This window comes from Toxotes jaculatrix, chromosome 16, assembly GCF_017976425.1.
Source record: "Toxotes jaculatrix isolate fToxJac2 chromosome 16, fToxJac2.pri, whole genome shotgun sequence".
Classification (NCBI taxonomy): domain Eukaryota; kingdom Metazoa; phylum Chordata; class Actinopteri; family Toxotidae; genus Toxotes; species Toxotes jaculatrix.
Genome location: NC_054409.1, coordinates 21,752,553 through 21,772,666, shown reverse-complemented (window position 1 = coordinate 21,772,666; position 20,114 = coordinate 21,752,553).

The following is a 20,114-nucleotide window of genomic DNA, read 5'->3' as shown; positions in this document are numbered from 1 at the left end:
TTTAGGAATAATGTAGTTCACATTTGACTAAAGACTATAATGCTCTCTTTTAGGAAATTAGTCTTTAAGAAATTAGTCTACTGTACATTTATACAAGATTTAGGTCTTTAATAGCAACCAATGGACTTAGGGTTAAAAACCACAGACATCCTTCAAATGTTATTCACTTCTCGATTGTTTTCACCTTCTTTGTGTGTGAAAGTTAATTCTAGGATATATATTTTTCATGAAGCAAAACTAAATATTTTTTAAACCCAAAATACTTTCCTGACACTCTGAATACTCTGATCTGCGTCAGTGTGTCGAACCCTCCAGGCCTCTCGGGTCGTCTGGGACTGCTCTGCCTTCAAGTTTTAAAACAACATGTAGTGAAGCAGCAGTTAGTTTCTCTGCACCACAAGTTTGGAGAAAACTTTTTGGAGATGTGAGGTCTGCACCAAATGTAACCTAAGTTGGGGCTATTTTTTTCACAGCAACTACACTATAACTATTTCGGCTAATATTCTGTTTTTATTTTATATAGCCTAACAAAATTAATTGAATTTGATTTTGATTTTCACCATCTTTTAAATGTTTTAATGCATTTTCATTCCTGATATAAACGCTGTGTGTTGCCTTGCCTTTCTCATACTGATCTTCTACCTTGCCGAGCGTATGGAAATGTGGTCAGACTTCTGTTTGATCCTCTTCGTATTTCTGGTAGCCCTTCAAGGATCCATTATACTTATCACCTTTGCTGTTAAAATGGAGATTACACTTCTTTCCATCAGCTCTTTTCGAGCCCATATGCTGGAATAACTCACCTAATCAGTTTTGAAAGACTCTTTACGCTTCAGTGAGCTGTAGCTTTTGCCAATCATTTTGTGGACCACATAGTATCATATAATCCAAATGTACGTATTTAATGTCCTTCTGCAGCTTTCAGGGTTGGTTTGAAGGAAGCCTGTCAAAGACAGCAAACAGCAGTTTGAGGAAGGACTATTTGCATTTGTGTGTGATCAAGGAAGATGGTGAAAGGGTGTGGAGAGACAGGGGAAGAGCTCATTTTACTATAGCACTAGCTTTTTGTGTGCATGTCATGGATATGTGTCTGTGTATGTACCTGTCTGTTTTGTGTTTGACAGGTGTTATTCCACACTCAGCCGCTCGTACCAGGATGTAAATGCCAGTCAGCCATCTGGATGTTTCCAGTTCAGCTGACAGTTTCGGATATCATTCCCTGATAACATTACAAAGGCTTTTCATTTCCTGATAACTTCACAAAGGTACTGATTCAGAGCTCTTCGCAGTCTGTGAACAGTGGAGCCAAAAGTGTAAATATCCTTAAGTGATTTTTTTTTTTTTTTCTCTTTCTTTCAGTAAACCATGCACTCTGCACATCTCAGCTGAAACAGAACAGTATTTAATACTTAATAGCTTTTTAGTGCTTCACTCCCTTGACTTCAGTCTGTGTGGATGCAATAATTAGAGGCTGTTCCTTTCCCATTACATGGTAAAGAAACCCCAGAATCGTATATGGTCCTTGTCCATCTCCCCTAGTTGTTTTTTAATGACCCCTGCGGAAGGTAACCAATAACAGCGAAGGAAAAACCGATAAAGGATAAACATATTATTGCTGAGTCATCTGCCTGGGTGAAACACACATTGCTACAGCCTTTCCCAAGGGGAAGTGTAATGATTTCTGTAGGCACATGGAATAAACCTGCCCAGGCCAAATATAAATAATTGCCATTAAAGCTTATCCCAGTGAGGAATGCTTTCATGAGAAACCTGAACTATATACAGCATAGATACAGGTTATTCGATTTCTCTTGGGGAGAAATACAGTGACAGGCTAGTCATCCACGATGACTGTAACAACTTACTGTGCATTTGCATCACTTTCAGTACTTTTCCAGGCTTTCTCAGTGTGTTTGACGGAACTAAATATTTCAGTATGAACTTAACAATCCTCATGACATGTCTCTGCAGCCTTGGCCCTCTTTGCAAAGAATGCAGCCTTATTTTTTAAGTGACATTTCAAGTGACACATCCTTTGATCTTTGCTTTTGACCCTGGTTTTTAATTGGTCTCACTCATCTCGTCCCTTTAAAGTCACGGTCATCTCCCGCAGCTGTGTCAAGACCGAGTGCAATGCTGTTTACCCCAAAATAAATGCTAATTACAGCACTCAGACATTAGACAGCTTCAGTGTCACAGCCACAGCTGCATGCAGGTTGGATACAATAGTGTTTTGTAGCATCTCTGAAAGCTACAGTAATTTCTAGACTGGAAAATTAAATCTGTAATTGTTTTGCTCATGATTTAAATATATGTTTGCATTTCCAGTTGGCTCTAAAATGATATTATTAGCAGGATCCTGTATTAAAATAACAACAGTTTGGCTGCTTTTCCTTTTGTCTGAACATCAAGAGGCACATAAATTTAAATTGGTCCAGAAACAGAAATTGATAGTTATCCAGCATCAAGCCACAGGACTGGATAATCCGAGCTGATTGCATGGAAGTAAAGAATAATTTGTATGATAAAAATAGATTTAAATGAGGATTTATATACCTTTCAATGGTTTAACTTTGGTTGACATAAGCCAATCCATGTTTGTTTGCTTTTCAGACATTTCCAACATTGTATGAAGCCAAGTTGGATGTATCAGAGCTTTGGGAAAGCACATCCATCATCTGGTCAGAGTTATGACTTGGATGTTGGTTTTATAAGCTGGAAAATGGCAAATATGTTCCTTCCGTGTGACGTGAATGCAGCATTAATTGGCCTGCCAACAGTGTCATTGTGAGACTGCTTTGCAAACTTTTACATACAATAAGCCTCCTGCATTCAATGACTTTTTTTTTTTTTTTTTACATTTATGCAGGCCCACTACATCACATCCAAGTAAACAACTTCTTACACACTATATATATTCATCATCCAACCTTTGGTATTAATTATCTGAGAAATTAACAGAAAAACTGACAAAGCACTTTTCTGCCACATCTGAGGTAATTCACCATAACCATAACAACAACCATAACTGAACTCCACATAAACACATTTATACACCCATCTAATGTATATGGTAATGGTAACAATTATCTTAGAAATTCTTAACAGAAATACTGATAAGACTGACTTATTCGCCACATCTGAGGCACATCTGCAGCTGGAAGCGTCGCTACAGAGGAAGTTGAAAGAAGATGATGTGACACATGGCTTCGCTAAAGGCAGAGACAGGAAAAAAGCCAAACATTTATTCACCCTCACTGAAAAATACAGTCGTAAGCAAAACGTTTATCCTTCTTGCTTTAGGTTAAGAAACATTGGATATTTATATTGCCAGTCGGGATTTGTCAGAGAGAACTGGAACTCATAATCCATGGACATCCATGAACTTTTTTTTTTTTGTTTCAATTGAGAGAATAAGAAGAAATAAGTTTTAATGTACAGTGAATGCAGCATCTGTCACACCACCTGTTGGAGATGTTTCTGAACAGAGTCTCATTTTTCATGACGTGCTGTTTCTGTAGAAGTGTGTTCACCGCCTGCCATCCTGTCAGCACTGCTGCATCCTTTCTGTCATCAGTGCCATCAGTTGTTCCTGTGATGTTGTTGGCACAACAGCGTTGCAGGAGCATGCGTATGTGTGTGTCAGTGTGCATGCGAAGGAGAAAAGTATATTTAACCAATGTGACTGGGGTGTGGTCACAGACCATCAGCTGTCTTTTCAAAAACAGGGAGGGACGGTGGATGTTTTCTCATGTTGACTTAACATAGGGTGGCCATTTTTAAATGCCTCCTTTAATTGCTGTTTTGGTGGTTTTGCTATGGGTGGGAGGAGAGCTGTCCTCCAGGCATACTGATACATGCCAAAGACCCGTACCTGTCAGCACACGAGGAGTGTGTGACATGTGTGTGATGGTGTTCGTGAGAGCATGGGGATGAGCTGTTCACTCTGATCCTGCACCGTGACAGTGGGGTAATCCTCAACAATAGGCGCACTCATTAGTTCCACCCACCCACCTGCTTCTCAATAGGACCCTCATTTTCCTCCTTTGTCCTCCTAAATGATGGTGGACTGTCAGGAGTGAGTCCATGTGTTGTGTGTGTGTGAGCAAGTATTGGGTAATGGATAATGGATAGGTGGGGCGTTGTGTGCAAGTTATACGATGAGTTAATGTAACTCAACCACTGGACACTGAATAAAAGCAGATATAATGTAATCTAAGAATGTTTCCTACATGTAGCAGGACCCACCAGATTTGCATATTCACCTAACTTAATTTTGTGTTGGAATTACTGAAGAAAATCTGTGGTTAAGATGCAGTCAGATGTTTAATCAATGGGTTAGAAGGAGCTGTGTGTTCCAGAAACGACCATACAAACAAAAACCCTTATCCTATGTCGGGAGATTCAAGTAATAACTGGTCGGTACTGGAAGTGAACTTCCTCGTTCTTACTTCTAACTTACTAAATAACTTCTTTGTCTCAACTTGTTCTTTACATTACGGCAAAGACCAAACCTGGGCCTTATTTATGTAGTTGTCATGTGTTATCATAACCAATATTTGTCACTGGCAACATTGCTACAACAAAACATTAGATGAATAAATTTTTAATAGTCAATAATTGATCTAAACCTCTTTACTTAGAAGTAAAATATTTGCATAATAATCCCTCCTGTAATTAAACAGGTACACCGTGTGTGTGTGTGTACAACTACAATAATGCTGCAGCGGCTTTGGCTAATGTGTAGATGTGTTTAACTCATCGACTGACTGCTTGTGTTGCTTCTTGTGCCACCTAATACGTTAGCAATGGCAGTTGACCTGGTAGGTGCAGGGTTATTACTGTGAGACTCATATGGAAACTGGAATCACCCTTTAAGCTGGCTCATCTGAATGCAGATACAGTTTCTTCTGCTTCTAAATGAGTATCCCTGTCTGTTCATTGGATCGTGTGCTCTTTAACATCAGCCTTTTTCTCTGTCTCCTTTTGATAATGTCCTTCCCCGGATCAGAGGTGGTGACAGTTAAGAGATAGCATGCTGGCCCTCCTGGATGAACAGTCGGTCATTAAAATAGGTGAAAACAAGGTCAGTCCACACCTCCATCTGCCCGTGCACAAAGAGGAACCGACAATTATAGCTTTCAGGGGTCGTTTGCTGTTAGTCACGGGCACAGCGGCCTTGTGATCAGCAAAGAAGGTTGGAATTAGTGATGTTCTGTGCACCAGCTATTTAGGCCATAGCAGATTAAACGGGTTGGAAACCCTGTGGCTGAAGTGGGTCATCATGCGTATCCTTTGACCTACTGGTCAAAACAAGAACTTCAATCTTAGTTTGACACTAATGTGAAGGAAATAATAGCTGTCGAACCCTTTTTTTTTTTTTTTTATCAGAATGTATTGACCATCTTGTATGTATCTCACATGTGATAGTGTATTCATTGCATTACGCAGAAGTTAACACCTAAGCACCTTCAATGGCTGTTTTTCATGCCTACAAGCCTCATGTGAACCTCACATTTGAGAAGCAACACTACCTAGGCTGCTCAGATCACTTCATGTGTCACCTTTAGCTGTGCTGCGCTATACATCAGCTTCAAATAAAAGACTAACAGCAGGGGACTGACGCAAAGAGACTCTTACATCTTCCCAGTGATTAATGTTAATTTGAAAGCTATATCCTTCATTTCGTGATGGGAAGGAGCAAGCAGGGTAATCACTACTTTTCACTTTGATTTTCAACAACATCATACTGTCACTTAAGGTTAGGAAGCCTGTGCTAAACAGATAGCTTGCATATTGTTTGTATTGCAAATGAAGTGGAATGATGTAGTGCTCTATGTTTAAGCAAATGATCTCTCTCATGGAATAAGGAAGCACAGCCAGTGCATTAGTGGTTAGATGGCTTTGAAAATTGAAAAATATATATGATGATTGACTTTTTAGATGTAATGTGGTAGTTTCATACAGTCACAAGAAAAAACAAACAACTAATCCGACATGAAAAGGTCATTTCAAGTTAGAATCCAAAACCAGCTCTGGGAGGTTTGTGCCAGTCTCTCTTGTATAGATGTTGAGACATATGGTGTGCTATGAAAACTTTGACCTGCTGTTGGTGCTGGTATATAAGTCAGAGGACTGTTTAAATCATTAGAATTGATCCTGGATGGCAATCCATCCAATGATTGTGAAGATATTTTACTCTGAACTTCGGATATCAACCGCATGTTGGCTCTCCAGGAAAAGTTGTGGTGTTGCCAAAGCCATTAGGATACTTTCTCTTGGCACCATGGATGTCAACTACATGGCACTCCACCCAGTGCTTGTTCATTATTTTTATTGTTTAAGTCTGGACCAAAGTGGTGGACCTACCCACTGACAGACTGATGCCGTAGCTACACTATTGAAGTTTACTTACTTTGTGTGCTCTGATTTTTGTATGTGCGTGACAACAGTGCCAGAAAACAGTCACTGAAACATCCGTTTCTACTTTGTAGTTCAGCTGAATGATAACCAACTCTGCTCAGCAACACTTCCTCAGAAAATTCCTCTCTACGCCTTAAGTGTGGCAAAGGTGAAACATTTCCCTCTCATGTCGTCATATTTGCTGGCTAACCTACCATAGGCCATTGCCACTAGTATGCATGTGTATGTGCTTTCATGTTAAGCTAACTGATGTCTATCAACTAATTTTGGCCACTTCCTCAGAGGATAAATTATTTTTGTTGTTGGCACTCAATTTACCATTGCAGTTAAATTAAATTGCCTGTTATTAATAAAGATTACTGGCCTGAAAACTTGGCACATAAAATCTGAGTTTAAAACCCATTTAGATTTTATATCCGGGGTCACACTGTGGTCATGGTTTCACATTCCAGTCACAGGCTATTGGTTAGTAAAAGCTCAAAATCTGTCAGGTGCAATATATTGGACACAAAGATTTTTTATTTTTTTTTTCAGTTCAGGCACAGTTCAGTCTTAATAATCTCTAAGGCAGTATATTTGGGTTATGCTCGCCGTGGTATACAGACTCCGGTTGGTCTTGTGAGATGATACTCATTCGGCCTGATATTGATGCCCCACGTTTTCGATCTTTTGATGTCTTTGATGTGATTTCTCCTCCAGAGGAAACTGGTGCTCTTTCCTTTCCACCCCGACAGAAGGAGAAAACTGCTCTGAGCTCACTTGCGCATGCACATACACATACACATATACACACACACACACACACACACACACACACACACACACACACGCACACGCACACGCACACACACACACATACACACTCACTGACAAACACATACACAGTTATATCCATAACTCTGCCAGTTAGGGCATGAGTTAAAAGGATTTGGTCTCATTAAAAGATTTTGGAGGATAGAGAGGAAGAGGGATCAGACTTTATTTGATAGCTTGGGGCTGGGGAGCGGAGTACTTCAATCACAGAACAATTGCTTTAAAATCACAGCTTCTTTCTGTATTAGCTTTCCCCTCCCCTCAGTTGAACTACTGAGGCTCCATGTTTGTTTGTTGTTCACACTGCTATTTATGATTGATGCTGCAGTGTTGCGCTGTGAAGCCATAATCAGGTTATTGCTATGAAATTAAAAACAAATTTCAAAGCTTTGTAGCAAGTAAACTGGTATTTTAAATGCATGTATGCATCAGTTAGCAAGCAAAAATTGCTCAGATGCACTCGGCTGACATCATAATCACTGAGTTTTTAGTATCTAGGATTAGAATTTTATTTAAAAGTTTTTAGCCAACATGTTTGTTTGGTTCTGTTTTTAACCTGTAGATACGGGTCACAGGAACCACCACTGAGTAAACAGTGATAGAATTTGAAAGACGTGCTATGATATCATATTTCACTTAACTGATCTGTAAGTATAGTTTGATAAATATTCCATGGTACATTTAACCATTTTGGTCGTTAATATTGTATAAAATGAAATTTGTGATGCTGTCATTTACTTTCTGCTTTACTTTTTTTTTAATTTAGTTTTTTCTCTACACTGCCACTGGACACACTGTGCTTCCACACCTGGCCAGTGCAGGCAGGTGAGTATTTCATGGGTATGTTCACTGTTGGATAGGTATGTATGCACCAAAAACACACATCCACACTCACACGGACATACACAACACACCACTAAGGCCTGAGCCCCATATGAATTTTAATTACAGAAGGTTAAAGCATGAAGTGCAAATCCTGACACAACGCCCCAATTACCAAGCTGGGAGCAGTTTCTGGGGCCCAATTAGTTGCGGTGAGAGCAGCTGAAGAGTATCCTGTTAGGCCCTTCTTTTTGCTAACAAGAGGCTGTAACAAAGGTGAAAGAGCGTGCAGCAGACTCTCTTTGGATAATTAATCTGACTATTTAAAATGTGTGATAAAGAAAAATGTTTTTATCAGATCCTTACATTTATCTTATAAAAGTACAAGTCAGGACTTAATGAATTTTAATGCCAATGAGCTAAGACTCTAAATACATGTGTTTACCACGGGAAGGCCTGAAACATTTAACTCCCACATGATGGAAACCCTCCCAGCGTGACTCATGTATACGCTTAACATAGTCACATTTAATGAGAGAAAAGCATTTAACAGTCATTGGATCCCCTCAGAGTACCATAAAAGAAACTTTGATGTACAAAGTGGTAGCCTATTAAAGTTTTCTTACATAAGGATCCTCATTTAATAACAAATGGACACCCACTTGGTCATGGGTGTCTTGCTTCTATATAAGGGCCAAAAAAAAAAAACATAACCCAAGTGGTGACAGTAAATGGAATGAGTCACTCCTTAGTTATAATATATGTGAAATTTTGTCTCCCAGCTCCTTCGACTGAGACAACTCAGCCATGCACCAGCATCACTACGCAGTACATGGTAATCCTGTGATTGTATGCTAGAAAGCAGAGATGAGCTGTGTTGTCTGAAGCACAAAAGAGCATCTGCATTTCATTATATGAAAAGGAGGTATGGAAATCCAATAGCAGTTGTGCCTCTGAGCGTGTGTGTGTGTACATGTGGGTGTGTGTGTACATGCGCATATGCACCTGGCACACATTACATGTTTCTGCTGTTTGTGGCTGTTAAGAAAAACAGCAAACAGACAGTTGTTTGCCAGTGCTGAAAAGTATGTTCTGCCTGTGTGCCCTGAATTCCTGTGTCCCTGTTTATGGCTGCTTTTTTTTTTTTTTTTTTTGAACCCAGGACAGGAGTGTGCAGCACAGTGATGCTCTGAAAACCAAATTTATTCATGAAGAACATAATAATCAGACACTAGAAAGGAGGTGGGAAATGGGAACTATTCCTGATTGGTGATAGGTTGCCTCATGTCCTTGGTGCCTGCACGGCTCGGCGGAGGAGACACAGATGGATACACTCATTCTGAACAGGGTGACTGACAGCTCCTGTCTATGTCTGCATTTAATTTACACGTTGGGCTGTCTCGCGCTGATGACCCTGAGTGATATAGCTGCCATGGTGGCGACAGAGGAGAGGGGAGAAGTGTTTAATTGTGATTCATCTGGTGGTCACTCATCAGTCGTGGCTCTAGAGCGCAGCTATAGGAGAACAGACCAGCCGGGTGCTGACGATAGATTATGGATAATGAGAGTGTGAGAAGTTCATGTGTCATACGAGTCATCAGGGCCTCTTCCACCTCCCTTGAGTTGGTGAATCACCTCCTCTTGTGCCGGGGGAGAAAGAAAAGCAGAAGAAGAAAGACACTCCTATTTAATTTGTGAGAGAGAGTGTTGCCTGTGATCTGTCAGCTGGTGGAAATGTCTTTCCGAGAGTGAAGTCAGAATGTCAGATGGAGCACAGGAACAACACAACAGTGACTCACTACGATGGGGTGTCATGTCTGGGAATGTCATTAGTCGTAGCCTTTCGCTCTCCAAAGATGTTTACGCCGAGATTTTTAAAAATCTGATTTTCCTAAAAACATGTTAATTCTTATTTACACATTCAGTTCTGCACACCCGATCCTGACCTACCTCTGTTATCCACACGTATCAGAGATGAGATGTGGAAGAGGTGTTGTTATGGAGCTGGGAGACTGAGGGAAATGGGGGGAGGGTAAATGATAAAACATGTCATGAGCACACGAGGACGAGAGAGCGGTGCCATCGATCACCTCTGCTGTGTCATAGCAGCGCATTTAATGAGGAAATCTGGGCAGACTGGGGGAGGAGACAGTAGTCTGTCACCATGGTTGGCTGTCAATCAGTTTCAAATTCAAGGGTTTAGAGGACTGTATTATTCAGGGAGATTTGGTATGTTACAAAAAAAAACCTGAAATTGTCTTTAGAAATGCTTTTGCTTGTGAAATAATAGCAGATATATGTAATCAAACAAGACCTGTAACCCCACAAGGAGACAATAGAATTTAAACTGTGTGCTGTGACCAAAGGGACTGTGTGCTGATGGATTACCAGCCATGGCTGGTTACCAGGGAATTCGGCTGCAGAACATTAAAGAATAATTACGGTTTATTACAGTTTTTATTTTTGTAGTTCTATCTTTTCTTTTGGTTGTAATACTACTGAGTTTAAACTGAACAAAACTACTAATGAAATTCAGGTAATAATCCCTCACACACCTTACAAGGGACAGTTCAGGCAGTAATATCTGTTCACTTTCATTTTGTCTTCTAATTACGTTTGGATTTTGGGGATTCGTTTAAAAACTGTATTTTTTTTTTCTGACCAGTCGAGCTCTTTGTCCTCTCTTTGAAAACAAAATAAACTACAGTGCCCATGTTGACCCAGTGCTATCGTGTAGCTAACCTGAGTGTTTGTAATAGCTCTATAAAACAAAGGAATAAGATATAATTATCATTGAACTAATCCTTTAATTTGATGATCAGCTGTAAACAGGGTATAGACTTGTATTATGTTACTTTGCATTAAAAAGAAAAGTGATTTCTATCTGAGGCTATAAAACGTGCTTCTGTCACTTTAAACTGGGATAAATTATTTTAATGAGGACATCAGGTGGTGAGTATGGTTTGGCTTTGTTAGACTCCTTTTAAGTCAAGTAGCATTTCTTCTGAGAGAATTACAAAAAAACCTTGAGACCTATGGACAAGAGGACATGATGTAATTCAAGCTCTGTGGCCTCAGGGGAGACAGTATATTGAAGAGCTTTTATTAAAACTGAGAGAAAATGAAGAGTAATAGCATATAATGCGGAGCGGTTTTGACAGTCTTATGTGGTTCAGGTAATAGGATCCCACACACCAGCGTCTGCTGTGGAAGTGGAAAATGAGTTTTGGGGGAGTCATTATAACAAGAGCCGCTCTGTGTTTTTACCTATACATGACTGAGATGACATATGAAAATTGCATTCCCCCCCAGTTCATATTACAGGAGAAATATGAGAGGGCTGCTTGTATGAAGGGTCATCTATGGCAGCTTTGACAGCCAATTTAGTCCTGCAGAAACAGGCCTGTCCCCCCAGCGCTGGGGGTTAGAGCTGTCACACATGCTCTCACATAGAAAAGACCTTTCTCTTCTCTCTTTTAACCCCATCACCCATTCCTTTCCATCTGCTCTTTTCTTGTCTTGATTAGAGGCAGGCCAGATTCCTGCAACAGTCACTGTGTAAACCTGCTGTGTGCTTCTCTGCACAAATTGTTTTATTGTTTGAAAAAGATATTATTATTATTATTGTTATTGGATTTATGAACATGAAAAAAAAAATCTCTGGACCGAATACTGTGGACAGAAATGAATGGTTTCACATTTTGGAATTTATTGCTTTTTCTGGGGGGTGCATAGAGCTTTTCTGCTTTTTTTTTTTTTTTTTCATACTTCTACAACTGCTAAAGGGCAACACAATGAGGGAAAGGTCTGAAGCTTTTCTCAGCTAAAGCATAGTTTGGCTATTTGCCTTGTTTTGTCTAAAAAAGGCAACACAGAGATTCACTCACTTGTGTTACAACAAATGAGTGAATCTTATTCCCACACCACTGCCTACCAGCATTTAGGAAGCAATTCACACGTTGCGACTTTGTTTAATTAGGTTGTATACATGTTAAACAAAGACCAAGCATAGAGGTGTTGGTAAGTTTTTTTAGCTTTGAAGTGATGCTGTGCTGTGCTGTGCTAAGCTCAGCTAACAAGCACTCAGCCAGAAGGCCTTTCCCAAAATGTCAAACTATTCTTTTAACAGTTGAACTAGAAGAGACTAAATCTTGTCAGCGTTGTTATTCCGTGAAGCTTTGCACTGCCCTTGTGGCGAGGTTGCATTTAATGTTCTGAGGGATGAGATGGAGATACTTTGCCTCAGCTGGAAAACAATGATGCATTAGAAGTATAAGTCACTGATTTAGAGATAAATCCATTTCATTTGCTGAGCCCTGGCGACGTGATGAGATATGGTCATAAGTTTATCACGCTGCTCCGTGGAGGAGTGTTTGTGCCCACTCCAGCTGCTGTAAATCAACAAGGAGGTTAGAAAAATCACAGCACAGCATCAGATAGCTTCGAGTCCTTGGCTAACCTTCACTCTGAGTGTTTGTGTGTGTGTTTGTGTGTGCTTGGCAGAGAGACGCTTTACCTTCTATGAGTATAAATTGATACACCGTGGGAAGTTAATATGATGCTTTGTTGTTTTCAAGATACTTCACTGTCACGCTCACTCTAACCCCAAACAAGTGAGACATCATCATCAACGACAGTTTCCACTGCAGGCGTGTTCGGTATGTGAGACATCAATTAACACGCACCCACTGTTACAGGTATGCCCTGCACCACACCGCTGACACACATGCATACCCTGATACTGGCACAGATACACGTACACAGTATGGCTGGGCTGGGCTTATCTTTTAAAGGATGCCTTTGTTTTTTTTTTGTTGAAATGAAACACAAATCCATTCCGTACATGAACAACAGCAGCATCAAAAACCATCTATGAGCTTAACAAACACTCAGTACAATACACGGGCTACATTCAAATTCATGCTAACACAAGTCTGAGGTCAGGAGTCAATACTCGGGAAACCAGATTTGGTCGGTATAACACCGGCACACTAAGCTCACGGGAGCTCTGCTGAGCCGCAACTGATCGTGTAAACCCTGTGCTTGAGAAGAGAGCACAAATGTTAGGGCTTTACTCTATATCCGATAGCACAACATCTCGCAGTGGTTTACTGTAATACTTTTTTTTTTTTTTTCATAAAGTTTGTAACAATACACCGGACTATTGAATAAAACATAAAAGGCTTTCTTAGTAAGCCTGCAGGCAGGTGGCTCTCATGAGAAGTTACACTTGAAACTGGACTGTGCTCTGGGTTTCCCTACCAACTCCTGTGCTGCTTGAAAAGGCTGAAAGGAAAGTCAGACCTGTTGGGCTGGCACACAGATGGTGACCGCAGCCCAGGGCTCTCTGCCCCGAGATGGAATGTACTTCAACTGTGACTGAATAGCTCGGATGTAATGGCCCTCCTGCTGATATTTATCAATATCCAACAGACGTGCCAACAGAAGCATCTTTGGTCAAATTACAGAAAACCTGTCTTGATGGTCTGTTTTTGTTTGGTTGTTAGTGTGAGAGAAACCTGAGACTATTTAACAGAGGCTTCAAGTGCTCAGTCATGTTCAGAGGGAACGCGTACATACACAGAATACTGTAGTACAGCTCAAATAAAGTTTGAAAGTTTACATAATATATTTACATTAACTCTTTACTTTTCCATATTAACTATAAGGTTTTAAGGATTCACAGAATTTACAGTCGATTCGAGTGTATTGCAGAAGTTTTGTAATCATACACTGTCTATACAGAAAAAAATAAGACAGAGTGTACCTTGCATTTCCGTGTTTCAATTTTACTGTAACATTCAGTTCATAAAAGTATGTTTGTGCCTTTGGACTGAAACAAGTTCTCCTTTACCTGCTCAGAACAATGTCTCAGCAGGACGTATAACACGAAACAAAAGCAATCCTTTACAATATAACAAAAAGAACAACCAGGTCATTGCATTGTTCAGTAGCATTCGAATAAACAAGCAGAAAGCTGTTAAGTTCCTCACATGTATCAAATGATCGTGGCACAATACAACATACCGCTGCACCCTATAGTGTACTGTAGTTTTGCAACCTCTCAAATGTCACACAAAAGGCGGCAGAGCAGATAATTAGTAAGCATTCAGCAGAAACAGGTTCTGTTATTGTCAGAGCTCGAATGTTCATTATCTGCTGGTGAAATGAAATAAAAACATTCTCCTGTCAGTTTAATGGCTCAAAGTCACTCTGGCTCAGACACAAACAAATGCCCCTGTCATTGTTTGGAGAAACTGCATAAACCCACAGGCACAAACAGCAGCCACATATTTAATTTAGCTCCATCAAATAACAATAACCACCCACACATGTCTGCACTGTGGCTACAAGGATGGGCAGAGAGGGACAGAGAATGTGCATGTGTTTGTTATGGGTATTTATGAAATATTTTTGGGGGGGGGCATTATGCTACATACAAGGGTTCAAGGGGCTTTGTTGACCATATGGAGGATAAATGGATAAAATGATGCATTCACAAACATCACAGCAGTTCTCAGAAAACCTACAGCTGTGGCCCTCTGAGAGACAACAATCACTACAGAGCAGAGGTACCACAGCAGTAGTTCTAGCTATTATCGACCTCCACAGCACAGCTCAGAGCATCTCAGACGATCAGTAATGGCAGAGACGAGAGATTTATCTATTTAATTCTTCTTTTGTATTAGCTTCTGATACCTTTATTCTGCCATTTGGCCAGAGGTCTCAGGAGCACAAGAAATGATCCTCTCATTTTCTTCTGACGGTTGTTCCACACTGAACAGTGGTTTCTTTCATTTATCATGGTTGTCACCGTGGTTCGCTAATAAAACAGCTTGTATGCACTTCACAGAGGGAAGGGATTTCAAAATGAGTGCTATGAAACTGCCTGAATATGCTGTTCTGCTAGAATAACATATAAATTCTCCTGGCTGCTGCATTTACAGCTTCAAGAGATGTAAAAAAAAAAAAAAAAAAGCTCCAGCTTTCACGCTTTGAGTCTTTATTGGAAATTCAGTTTCCAATTACATTAAACAAGTGAACTTTGATGTGAGGTGTTTCTGCTGTTGTATTTACTGTATATGCCAGAGGCTAGTGAAACACATTTATACAGAAAGTGCATATAATATGAACCACAAGGCCTTTAATTGTTGATGTAATGTGTGTTTTTTTTTATTCCAGGCACACTTTCCCAAACTGATCTAGCCCATGACTTCATTATCAGGATTCCAGCAATAAGGGTGGATGCTGCAGTGAGGTAATTTGCTGCAATATGGCTTTTATTTGCCACTGAATTATTAACAGTGCACTGTCAACCATTCCCAGTGAGACTGTCACACTCGTACAAGAGAGCGAAGCAAATGCTGTTGAGTTCGAAACGACGGGTCAGCTCATGAAGTCACCAGATCTGTCAGCTCTCACGGGGGTGACTCACTCAAGACTGCCAGTAGACGAAGCTGCATCAGTAAATGAATCATACTCTCAGCTTATTTCACACTTTCACTTCTCAAAGTCTCATGAAATATGGATGGATGGCAGTATTTTCCACATCAGTGGCCACTGGATTTTAAAGGTTCAGGGGAACGTGTAAAATCCAGGGTCAGAGGTTGAGCCGGTTATGATAAGAACACATATATAGTGTAAAGGATTGTCATTCAAACAGCAAGAGGAGGGATAGCAGTAAGACCTCTGGGTAAGGAAGCTCAGACAGTGCGATAAACAGAGCGAGATGACCTTTTTCAGAGCTGATGTCCAGAGAGGAGTGAAGGAGTCAGCCGAGTCTGAGTGACCTTCAAGCTGTGCTGTGTTTTATTCATCCATCTTTCTAACTTTCTTTGTCTGTCTTTGCCTGTGATTTCATTGGTCCAGTCAGAGGCACAAGCCTGGTCACCTTCTTTGTTTGACAGGTATGATGAATAAATAGCCCACATGTGCCGAAGAAACCTTTCCACTCAAAGTGAAGGTTTGCGGAGGAAAGCCGTCAGGGACATGGAGCTATTTTTACTCTGAAATGACAACATCCTACTGCGCAAAGGAGCACAGCTCAAGGAGTCAGTATTCTGTTTTAAAATTAAAATCCATTTTCCAGTTGACCCTCAGGCGTTCTCACACTTTTCAGTGATTAATACAAATTTTCTGTTTAGATTCCCAGTGAACAATACACATAAATGATTTTTATGACGACACACGAGCATTTTCTGATCTGATGCCACAGGTAGGACAACAGAAAGGGGGGTAAACAGGCATCCCCATGTTAAAGTCCCCCCCGACAAACCTCTGTGCATGGTCAGTTTTGAGCAATTTCATTGTTATTCATGATCCTTCAGGTCTAACAAATGTGTTGAATGCATTTCTTTTCCCATTAAATATTAGAAAAGGCGATTTTTCTGTTGTTTTTGCTTTAAAATACTGGAGTCTTCCTCTTCAGTGCCTTTGCAGGCGCATTGAATCTATTCTCTGCTCAGTCAGCATGAAACGAGCAGCAGGAATATATATGTATGTATGTTGTGTGCTTGTGTGTGTGTGCACACAATACAAACCAAACAGGGACCACTCTTAGAAACATTGCTCCACAGCACTACTGTTAGTTAAAAACTTCACTCCGTTAAGTACTGTTTAGCACCACTGTTTGGGGCTTTAAGGAAAATCAGTTTCCTGGGGTTTCTGTTTTAAATAGCCAATCTATATTCCCATTTCAATCAGCCCTCAGTATCCATTTCCTCCCATCTAAAAAGAGGAAGGCGCACCACAGTGTTACATTTCCGAATACAGTCAGTGTTAACTAGGGTCTCACCCTCCTGACCTCCGGGGTCACCGAGAAGTGGTTGTACGTGCAACAGCTATTTATCAGTCTCCCCTCTCGCCCTTGTTGCTATGCACTCACAGGCTGTTTCAACCCTCCACGCTGGGATTCTTTGTTTATCAGGAAATGTAATTCATTTCAGGAGGCAGATGGTGGTACACAGTGTGGGGGAGAGGCAGCTTATTGGGCCTGATGAATGGAGGGCTGCAGTGATGCTGACAGGGTGGCAGCCTAGGTATATACATGAAAGAACAGATGAACCTCAAAGATCTTACACTAATATGTTGTTATTATTAATTAGTTCTCACTTGATTACTTGTTTTCACAGTTTTATAGTTTGTGAGACAAAGTGTGTGAGACATTTTAACCGCTTAAAAAAAAAAAAAAGGTTTTTAATATGTTTGATATTGAATTTATGAAACTGTGGAAGAAGAACACCAAATCAAGATAAAATACAAATTACAGTATTGTAGCTGCTCAGCTCTGCTGCCCAACCCTCACACAATGCTTACAACAGAACATCCACTTAACTCTCTTTGGTCACTTTTGGAGAAATGTTTTCGTGTGATGAATGAGCTCTCTGAACAAAAACCAGAGGGAAATAAATAAATCTTTTTCTTCCATAAAGAAGATACACTGACCTTGGTGGCACTTCATTAAATCCTGTCTACTCTCATTCAATGCATTAAGAGTCTTCTCTATCATGCTAAATGCAAGACAGAAACTTAAAAATGTATTTTCACAGTCAGTTTTTTACTGTGAGTGATGGGATCCTACACAAACACACTGTTTTCTGTCAAAGTTGCAACAGTTGTTTGGTCACAGTCAGTCAAATCTCAATCTGCACCCACACAGTCTTGATGAAGCAGTTAGTGTTACTCTCTTATGGATAAGAACTGAAGATGTTCTTCAACCTGCTTCTTTAGCTATGAACATTTAATGTTATGGAGAAATACTCATGATAGCAGCATGAAGTGGCCTTCAGTTAACTGGTTCTGGTTCTAGGAATTAAGCAGTCCCATGATCTAAATTTGTGAACCAATATCGGGAACTAAAAGTCCCTTTTGAACTTTGCTGTTTATGTTTCCATGGGTTCCTGGAAAAGTTCATGCAGTGGAAAGGGCAAATAGGCTGTCCAAATCACCGGCTCGCTGTGGACTACACCCACAGACACACAACATAGATGGCTTCATTTGTAGACAGGAAGTTGTCAGTGCTAATATACATCTATTTGTTATTGGGGTTTGTTGTAATGATGCCACATACTGATTCACAGTAGTTATGGTGGCACGTCTGATCTACCTTACACAGGTAGTTACAGTGTTCAGGGAGCTACATTTCATGTACAATGATTTTGACTATCAACTGTGATGTGTTTCACCCAACTTAACCAACTACTTTTTGGTTGCTTAACCATAACCAGTCAAGTTACACACCCTTTAAACTGATCACTGAACCCAAACAGCTGTTTTCATTGCTAACATTTAAATCTTCCTTTTCCTTTCTCATTTCTTCTGTATCTCTCTGAATGAAATGGAAAAAAAAAAATCAAGACATTGGAGAGGTGCTGCAGTGTTTTTGGTATTTCAAACCAAACCCATGCAACTCCTTGTAAAGGACAGATTGATGGTGCTTTTCAAGTCGAGGTAATTACATTTTTCCACAAATACACCAACCAAGCGATGGAGGAAGTCACTGATGCGTCTGTTGATTGGGTTTGAATCAAACAGTCTTTCATGATGCCTCTAGCTGTGTTTTGGTTCCCTGCTTGTGTCTGTGTGCATAAAACTGTGTGCGTCGTTGACTTGAGCAGAGCTAATAAAGTGACACTGTATGAATGCTTACTTTGAGGACTCCACTAACTTCTTATCATGAGAACTGCTTCTCTCGCTCTGTCAGGCTCTGTCTGTAAATGTGTGCGAGAGTGTATGACTTTATGTGACATTTGAGAGATGCAGAATAAAAGCTTTGTGAATGCCTCTCTGTAATCATCATGTCACAAACAAACAGAATACATGAAAGAAACAGCAATATGTGCCTCTTGTCAGCGACATTCATTTGTACATATCAAGAGCTACCACTTTAATTCCAGCTCAGTATTAACCACAACCAGGTGTTTTTTGTTGCCTAAATCTAATCATATGCTAACCATAGTTTGCCATAACCACAATCTTTCCCCACCCTTAAAAAAACAAATAGTGAAAAGTTCAACATTTTGGAAAACACACTTATTTGCCTTCTGGCAGTGAGGTAGATAAAAAGTTTGATAGGCCTCTCAGCTCTTGGCTGGGCACAGTAACACCTTTGTCCCGATCAACAGGTGAACCCAGATCCAGGACACATACTCAGAGTTTGAGGCGAATAAGAGAAGGTTTATTGCTTGGTTGGACGGGTATGAATGTGAATGGGGGATCAGCATTTTGGCAGGTGAATACGGAGGGAAGCTGGTGGCTGGGCTTAGTGAGGGTGAAGGTAAAATGGGTGAAGGGGAATGAACAGGGGAAGCAGGGAGGCCAGGTGTGGGGGACAGAAGCTGAAAATGGTGAAGCAGAGCTGGTTTAGGTTGAAGGCGATGTTGTGCCTATGATACAGCAGCAGGCAGGCATGCAGTGATCCTGCAGCACAAAGAGACTAATTTCCAGTCTGAGAACACACAAGAGTTTAACTTAGAAAACATTTTTCCAAGGAGCCTGAGCGTGGGATACCAATCTGCCTGAAACAACAGCGAAAAGATTGGATGAGGAACCGGAGGATAGATATACTGCTGGGCTGATGTGTAGATGGATTGCAGGTGTGCAAGCTGATCAGCAATCAGGGAGCCTGGTGTGAGACAGAGGAAGGACACGCCCACAACACACACACATCCACAGAGAGAGACAAACAGGGGACGACTGGAGACAAAGGGGAAAGGGAAAACACCAGAAACATAAGGAATAAAATGTCAGTGTCAGTTTTAAAATTTTGGTTTTTGTTTGAATTAAACAAACTGAGATATAATGTGTTAATTTGTGAGCGTCATCCACAAGAAAACAAATAAGAGGTTTTCTCAAACTATCAAACTTCTGCTTCAACGAATGTACTGTAGAAGCCGCATGCAAATATTGTAGAAAGTGAAAGATGGTGGCGCAGAATCTAATCCAGGTTTTTGCAGAATCATCCTATATCAACATTCTCATCTGTTGTCTGTTGTTTAATCCCACAATATTTGCAAACCTCGCTGTGTCACAGTGTTGTCATGTGTCCCAGCATGTGT